Source organism: Trachymyrmex septentrionalis, unplaced genomic scaffold (assembly GCF_001594115.1).
Source record: "Trachymyrmex septentrionalis isolate Tsep2-gDNA-1 unplaced genomic scaffold, Tsep1.0 scaffold13, whole genome shotgun sequence".
NCBI lineage: Eukaryota > Metazoa > Arthropoda > Insecta > Hymenoptera > Formicidae > Trachymyrmex > Trachymyrmex septentrionalis.
The window spans coordinates 4,266,474-4,275,655 of record NW_017304438.1 but is presented as its reverse complement, the minus strand read 5'-3'; the positions used below and the strand labels follow the sequence as shown (position 1 = coordinate 4,275,655).

The window sequence follows — 9,182 nt, the reverse complement described above, 5'->3', positions numbered from 1 at the left end:
GATTATGTATATGAATCGATTATAACATATTTCATCGATATGTAAAATGCTGTATGTCTGACTCGCTTACAATTTCAATCGTGTGATGTATGTAATTTGGGTATGATGTAATACAATTCGATAACCGATTACTACAAACTCTTAATGAGAATATAGTAACAGAATAAATGTGAGTACTTTGACCTAAATTTGCAACAATTCCGCCGAGTATCGTTTATTCATTAAATCAAAACATCGGGTAATATCGGAGATAAACTCACTGTTGGAATATGAATATGAATGACACGACCAGACTACTATATCAACGGGGCCAAACGAGAATTTTTGCACGGAGTGTATCTATTGTAAAATATGAATGAGCTTAAAGTTCAATGTCAATTAGCATTTCTTAATAAGATCTGCAGTATGTTATGTAATGTTAAAAAGTTTAAAAATCTTACTTTGTTATATATACTAAAAAAAATTCCTTTTCGCAATTTCGAAAAGATTTTATTTTAGCTTTATTTTTCACATTTGTATCTAATTAAATTTTTAAATATTTCAGCAAAACTGTTCTTTCCGCAAAAAGAAGTTTGGCTGTTGCAATATGCACAAATCTGGAAAATCTGAACATACAAGTAATAAATAATGTAGTAATAAATTTCTAGTACATGCGATAAGAATCAGTCGCTATTGATTATTAACAGCTATTGATTGTTTCCATAAATTAAATATTTTAATAATTGTTAATTAATCCTTTTTGCATATTTAACACATAAAGTTTGAACACAATTTGACGACAATCGATTTTCTATCGTAGCTTCCTTATTTTCTGCATCTTTAATAATATATGTTACATTTGCGGCAAACTGATTCAGCAATGTGTTATATCCGCACTAAACTCTATGTGCATATTATGCTTATGTTGATTTTATTATGTACTATAAAACAAACCGGTCCGCGGCTATACCCTTTCGGTACAATATAATAAAGTAATTAAAGAGCTCTATTTTAAAATTTAATTATTCAACATGAGAATCCTCCGGGCTGAGTCATTTCCAGGGTTGTTTTATTTAAAACACTTTTTTTTTAAACATATGTTTAAAACATGTTTTATACATCAGATTAAATTAATGCTTTTTTTTTAAACAATTTAAAACGTTTTTTTTTAATGTATTTTTAATACTATTTACTAAAGAAGAAGATGATACTCTAGTTATATTTTACACGATAATTTAGTCTACTTGGTTAATAATGAATATTTAAGTTTAAAACTTGATAATTACATTCATTAAAATGTTGTTGAATCGATTCTGGACTCAAAATTACGAAATATTTATTACTTAGAACACTATTAATAAAAATGTAGCGACATTGTATAATAGCCAATCGAAGAGAAACATAGATAGTAATGTGGCCTTCCATAAAAATAGTCTTAAAAAGTTAGTTTTGTTTAGAAAACAGTAGTTTAGTTACAAAATTAACAAAAAAGTTGAGTATATTGCAGAATATATGCATGTATATAAATCTATATACATACACTTGTATTCTTACAAGTTTACTAGTAGTATGTATACAGGGTATTTTGGGAAATAATAATAAATCTTTCGCATAGGTGCAGAATGGACTCTCTCTAAACTGAGAAGAAAAATTCTCTCAACCATTTTATAATTTTTGCAATAGTTAACAAGATATTAATTCCTAAAAATTGCCAAAAATTAATCTTCAATAATTTTATTCAAATATTATCAACTTTACAGAAAAAAATAGTAACAGACAAAAATTGTTAATTTTTTTTTCATAGAGCTCTAAGAATTTTTTTAGAATTTTTTCAGAATTTTTTAATATCGTATTTTCTCATGTTGGTAAAAATGATAAAAAGTTGATAAAAAAATTCTGAAAAAACTCGTAGAGTTCTATAGAGAGAAGAAAATAAATAATTTTTGTCTTTTGCAGTTTTTCTATAAAGTTGATAGTATTTGAGTAAAAAATTATTTTTAGCAATTAATATCTTGTTAACTATTGCGAAAATTGTAGAATGATAGAGGACTTTTCTTCTCAGTTTAGTTCATTCTGCTCCTATGCAAAAGATTTATCATTATTTTCTAAACACCCTGCATATAGGCAGTACGATACTAAAAATCTATAGTAACGTATACTATAGATTAATATTAGAACTACAATTAGTTCAAAAAATAATTATTTTGAAATAAAAATCTCAAAAAAAAAACCGCGAGTAATCAATACGTATAAAGAACCACATTAGCAAAATGCCATGTTATTGTTTAAATTTGCATAACTTAAAATATATATATAGTCAAATGACTATCAAATGACTGTTAAATAGCAAATAACGCACTCAAATATACAAATATTCATGTGATAATACGCTCAAGTTTAAGAAAAACGAGGAAATAGGTGTAATTAAATGCTAAATGTACCAGAAACGTTTCAAAATACTTGGAAGTAAAAATGAGTTATAATAAAATATAATAAATATATGTTTAAAATATAATAAAATATAATAACTATATATTTTTTTTACATAATTTTTTTCTAAAACTGTTTAAAACATATATAAAACATTAAAAACACGTTTTAAACAAAAAAAAAACAGAATGTTTTATTTAAAAAAAAACACGTTTTTGGTCAACCCTGATGATTTCATCCGCAGGCATTCACTGGGATATCCAGTCGCAAGTTTAACCATAAGAAACAGCTGAAGAAAAAAAATGACCATGCCATGCTTCCATATTTTACCGCACAATAATGCAATTCGAACGATCTAAGGACGCATAGTTTGAAATTTGGCTTTGAGAGGACGGCTCGGTGCTTAAAATCTCTGAAATTCGCGCGAAGTGAGTATGCGAGTGCAGAGACATCACGCTTTGAAAAGTCTCTTGTAAAGCGAGAGTACACGAAATCCGATTTCGTACGTGGAAAAGTGGTTTGCATTTCGAATTTGGATTTCTGCACTAACAGAACTGCGCGTAAAATCATAAACCACTCCACTATCGAATTTTTAAAACAGAAAACTGGCAGAACATATTTTTAAACTTTGCTACGGAATTTCATATGAAATATAACTGATACTTCTATTATACCTATATCATATCAGGTAAAGTCAATTTTACATGTAGCCATGCGACGTAAACTATAACATAAAACATAAAATTAATATACTTCATACTTATTATCGTAATAGATAACCTAATAATTTTTTCATATTTTAATCTAGTTAAAATAATTTGAAAGCGAAAAGTATTATTCATCAATTATACGCAATTTCTCTTTCAGCAGAAACGCAATTTAATAAAGTATATAAAGTACTTGCATTTTTATCAATATCTAGATAAATGAAATTTAATATTGAGATACTTTGTAAAGCGTCAAATTAATACGTATAAATAAAATGAAATATATATTGTGTACATTGTTAATTATTCAACGAGAAAACGCACTTAATCTAATTGCACTTAATATAATATACTAAATTATATTGCACATGAATCAAATTACCACAATACAGAACTGTTACTCTAGAATTCAGATCGACACGACAGAGAAACCTTTAATGGAATTTTCTCATTAACCGCTACCTCATGTCAATACGTAATTTTAGTAGAAAATTATTCTGTTTCATCGAATATACGGTTTTCATAAATATAAATTTCGAGGTTTTAATAAACTGCCTATTGTCCACTCTTTCGTTTAAAATTGCAGTAGACCGTAAATTATTCAATATTACTAAACAATGTGCTTGATAAATGTGAAACAGGAGGAGAGACATTTCTGTAATTTAAAGGAAAATATACATTGCTTAGGTAAGCGAAATGTCTGATATTCTTCTATCTTTTTAATAGCACGAGTAATAATGGGCTAAAAAATATATATATGTATATATTCAAAATTTCTTACTTCGTTTCTTTAATATATACATGCATCGTCGCTGCATGAATTCACCGATTAAAGTACATGCACGCCATTACGGCGGTACTTGTAATTAAAGCATACCGTATCTGTTAACTGAACTTTATTTAAGCATGAATCTACTCACGCGTATACGAAATTTTGCATGTTGTAAATAATTAAATGTCCATCACTTAGCGTGTGTCAGAAGGGATTTCCACGTGTGCGTGCAAAATCATTGATGAATTATAATACAAAATTAATGTGTTGCATAGGCCATTCTTGTTGTAATTAGAAATTTATTAACATTAATCGAATTCCATGCCGCTATATGGTAATATCACTATACCAATAGATACGCAGACACGCTCGGAGTATCGATAACCGCGTTATTAACTGTGAAGTCGAGACTAATTTCCCTCTTATGCGAGGCTTCGATTAATAAGTTGTTTTCGCGTTAATCTCTCGTTATATATTGAATCATTTATTTATTAATTCACTAGATAGTTATTATGACAAATATGATGCCAGAGAAGAAAACTATCTTACGAAATACAGCTTTACCATTTGTACTGTAAGTGTCATTAGAATTATCGATATATATGTTATTCATAAACCTCTCGCAATTTCTCGCAATAATTACTATCGATAATTATGATTAGATTTAGTTAACGTAACTGTTATAATGAGGACAAACAGGATTCTTCCGATAATTCAAACTCGCTACAATTATATTATTAAATAAATATTAAATAATATTAAAGCAATGACAATTCTAATTCTCATCAAATAATGAGATTCGCATAATGAATTTCTTCGTAATAAAAAAATACTAGTATAGAACGAAAAATTATTATGCGCTAAAAAAAACAATTACTCGAGAACGTGTTGCGTGTTCTTTCTGATTCTCGATAAAAATGCAATTAAAGAGATAAAAACGTAGTTAAAGAAGTTAATAGTATATTATTTAAATAATTACAAAATGCGCTAATATATTAAAAATGCATTTTATCGTAAAAGGCCACGGTTTTATCGAGATAAAACTTTAAGTTATAGGTCAACTAATCTTATATGCTACACACAATATCTAATAAGAATTAATTTTATTTTAATACTTTATTTTAATACAAACACTTCTTATGTTAGTAAATTAAAAAAAAATTTGAAGAGGCAGATATTTACGAATAATTCTAACTACATGAATATTTTTCTTTCTGCATTGCATATTTGTAATGCTCTTATTCGCTATTGCACGATTCTTTTGCGTTATACGGGATTAAAGAACACGATATCATTCAACGCTTTTGCTAACGCGTCGACATTGTTCATTTTGATCCCGTATCGTGAAAAATTGTCTCTCAGCGTGTGATAAAAACTGGATAGGAGGAATATAAACGGGCTAACGTGAAAAAGGAAAGGAATTTCCGAAGGAAGAAGTAAATAATAGTTGCATCGTTGAATTTCAACATGAAATTCTTCAGTAATTTGATATATAAAATATAAATAAATTCTCAGTAAGTCGCAATACCTAACGATCTACGGTAAATTTTAAGTGGAAATGTCGCGAATGCCTGCGGGATACTGCGAAAATCACACGGCCCCCGCAGCTGCTCGTTGAAAGTCGTGGAAGCAAGATGGAAATGACAAGAACTCGCGAGCAAGCACCTGACGGAGTTTTCAGGTGTCGCGCTTCTTACAGGCAAACAAAACCAGGAAATCGCATTGCCATTGGCTACGGACTTAAAAAGTCTCGTAACCAGCTTATCGGGTTGCGAACTTTCAGAAATTTTTGGGCATGAAGGAAATTGGCTGAACGGTGAATTTCCACGAGAATAAAGGTGGAATCTTATTCCCTGTCATGTTAGACGTATCTTGAAAATGACTGTGATTAGAGAGCATTCCTTGAAGATTTTGGAGCTCTCATGAAAGAAGATTCGCAGTCCCGTTAAAATTACTTTTCATAAAGATCGCGTTTATTTTTTCTACTGCTTTTATGGAAAATCGATATTTAAATTAATTGATAACGTATTATGCATGCATATTTCAAAGGATATAATTTTTATTTAAGAGAGTAATTTATAGCTATTAAAGATTATTAAAATTCTCAGAGAGAAACCTAAGAAATTTTTATACCTTTTAGAATTTGGCTTCCTATTTATCGTTTACTATTTCTTATTATCATAGATACATGATATTTACATTCAATAACTTAAATTAATTAATTCTAAATTAATAATTTAAGATGATTTTACTTTAATAAGACTCTAAATCTCAGAGCCTGATTTCCTCGTAAACTTTCGCCGAAACATTAAATCTTCACGTTAAAGATATCCGCGTTACTCTCTTGAAAACGTAGGTGCGATAAAACACGTTCTATAATGCAATCTACTGCCATCCATATGAATTCAAAGTAAATGCCGGCGCGCAGATTTGTTCCAGGATCAAAAGCGTCAGCACATTTTCAACGAAAAAACTATTTAAGAAAGTGACTTTTTATTCATTTTTTTTTACATTTCCGTCACCGTTTTTTCTTTCTTTCTCTCTCTTTCTCTCACACTTTGTTCGTTTCTCTACATCCGTTGTGCTGTCAGGTAGTGGGAGTGCAATTGAAGGCAAATGCAATTCCCGATATTAGATTCGCCATTCGCTCTCTATTCGGATCCTGTGCCTTTTCTTCTCGTATTCCTGTTGTATTGAATACCACTTACCGAATTTGGCCGATGAATTATCGGCAATGTTTTCTGCATGACTTTGCGAGAAGCATCAACGACCAATCCATTAATACCAAACCACGTATAATAATGATACAGCTTCATATCCTTTAGTTTCACTAACAAAAAAAGCTCCGGTCCGCTGAAGTTTAAAAAATACAACTAAAGCTTGTTTTCATTAAATATAATCGTAAGTCAAAATAATATATCTAATCCTTCCAATAAAAATTTTATGATATCGAATATTAAGATGCTTAGAAGAATATTCGTAAAACGTTTAAAATAATGACAGCTTAATTTCTGCATAGATATACATAATTAATTTAATGATACTTATAAATTCTATTTAAAATATTTGATTGAAATAAAAAATTCATAACGTTACAAACGTCAAAATTCAAGCAACTATAACTTTGTTAAAAATAAAAGAAGATATAATTTATATTTAATTTTAAGAAAAGGATTTAAATTTAAAAAAAAAATTTTTAAACTTATTTCTACTTTCCAAAAATCACAAAAAAAATTTACAAAAATTTTTAACTTTTTAACATGAAAATTTAAATTTTTTCCTACAAAATTGTTTCTCAAAAATATTATAAAATATAAATTTTTTGTTATTAAGTTATCGCGGATTGAAAGAAGCATTTGATTTTGATTGCTCATAATTCTGTTAAAAATCATTGTACCGTGATTAAAAATACAGATTTTTTTAAGCTGAAACATTACTCTATCGATATAATTGCCATTTTAAAAAAACATACAGACATGATCTAAATGAATTAGCGCTACAAACTTTTATTTCGACCCAATAATTTGTTACAAGATATTTTGCGAAAGTTTAAAGTAAATTTAATGCGCATATAAAAATCTCCAAGCATGTGTAATAGCTGAAGGAAAACTTGATCATGAGTATCGCGGTGCACCATGATGTATACATGACGGCCCGTTACCCATTGCGAAATCTATCGGCGCTAATGGATATACCTACACATATAATATGTGGATATGCATCATCACCGATTAACACGGTTCTATAAACCATTTTTATCATAAGCTGTGTGTCCCTATAGAAGCTTCCGGATCGATTTAACGATACCAAAATGACAGTTTTCGAATATTCCATTAACCGTGAGTTTCCGGAACAACCGCAGTACTGGAGCAAGCACTGAAAAGTTGTCCATCACACATGTCTATTGACATTCCTGTCACTGCGATGATTATAAACATTTTAGATAGTCAGATGCTAAATAAATAGTAATTAGCTAAATAATAGCTAGCTTTTATGCTAAATAAATAACAATGCTAGCTAAATAATAGAACGATCATTAGCTAAACAATAATTCATATATCTGAGTAATATCACGTACATTGCTGTTTTTATCATGGCGGAAAATATGTTACATGATTTAATACAATCAGTAGATAATATTTGTAATTTTGCAATTTAAGTTTTGCAAAATTACTATTTTAGATTTAGATTTTTTTACTATTTTTATATATATTTTCTATATTAAATTTATAATGTCAAATTGTACCTAATTTGAATTATTTTTAATCATTTTAATAGGTCGTTTCGATTCTTACTCAATATGTCATTACTCTTTAACTAAAACAATGAAATCAAACAATTTAATTTAACTCAAGATAATGTATTAACTTTGACTGAAATTTGGTTTATTATTTACTAAGTGCATACATTGATATAAACATTGTTTACTTTGAAATCACTACAAAAATGATTGATTAAATCATAAGACTGATTTATATTTTGACACACATAAAAGATGAAAATAATACTTAATGGGGCAAAACCTCAGGAAAATATTATATGTATAAACATAAACCAATATATTTTCAAAGTACGAAAGAGAGGGAACGACATATATATCGCTTCTTTGATTCTCTTATACCTACTTTTTAATCAATTATATGTGTTTATAAGGAATATAATTCACACACGCCGAAAGATATCAGAGACAATATGAAATTGCTGAAATTGATGTTTCGCACGTCTCACATAAATATCCACAATCATGTCGATTTACTCTCAATTACTATAATTCTGACCCTAATGTCGTTTCAGTGCCATACGAAGCCTAGATACCACGCGATCATCATTACATGGCGCCTACTACCATTAACGGCTGTGTTTCGTATGACTTGATATACAGAAAGGACGGCACGTTTAGACAGACAGCTATACAGACATCGTCAAATGCAACGCGTAAACTATCTTTATTGCAACACAAAAAATTATTATTTGCGACACAATCTTCAATGTTCAAGAATCACGAGCATTTAAACCGTAAAAAGGCATTTGCGGTTAGTTGTGATAGTAGACGATGAAAACACGATAAGACTTAAAGATAGTAGCGAACAGTGGTAGATATAAATGGACTTTGCTGTTCAGTTTAGTTTTCTTCACCAAAAACATTTGTATATATGTATAATGTCTTAATCAGTTTATAATCGTGATATATGTCGTAAGAATCTATATATTAAATTTAAATATATGTTTAATTTATACGAAATTATCATAAATGTTAAATAATAAATGTTTAACATATATATATATAAATAATT

The 9,182-nt window shown here is 28.8% G+C and overlaps 1 protein-coding gene across 5 annotated transcripts in view; it reads left to right on the top strand.

The window, feature by feature from the left end:
* LOC108756882 (hemicentin-1) overlaps positions 1-9,182 on the top strand; it is a 175,052-nt gene that overhangs the window by 125,609 nt on the left and 40,261 nt on the right. The gene's annotated exons all lie outside the window — the stretch shown is intronic.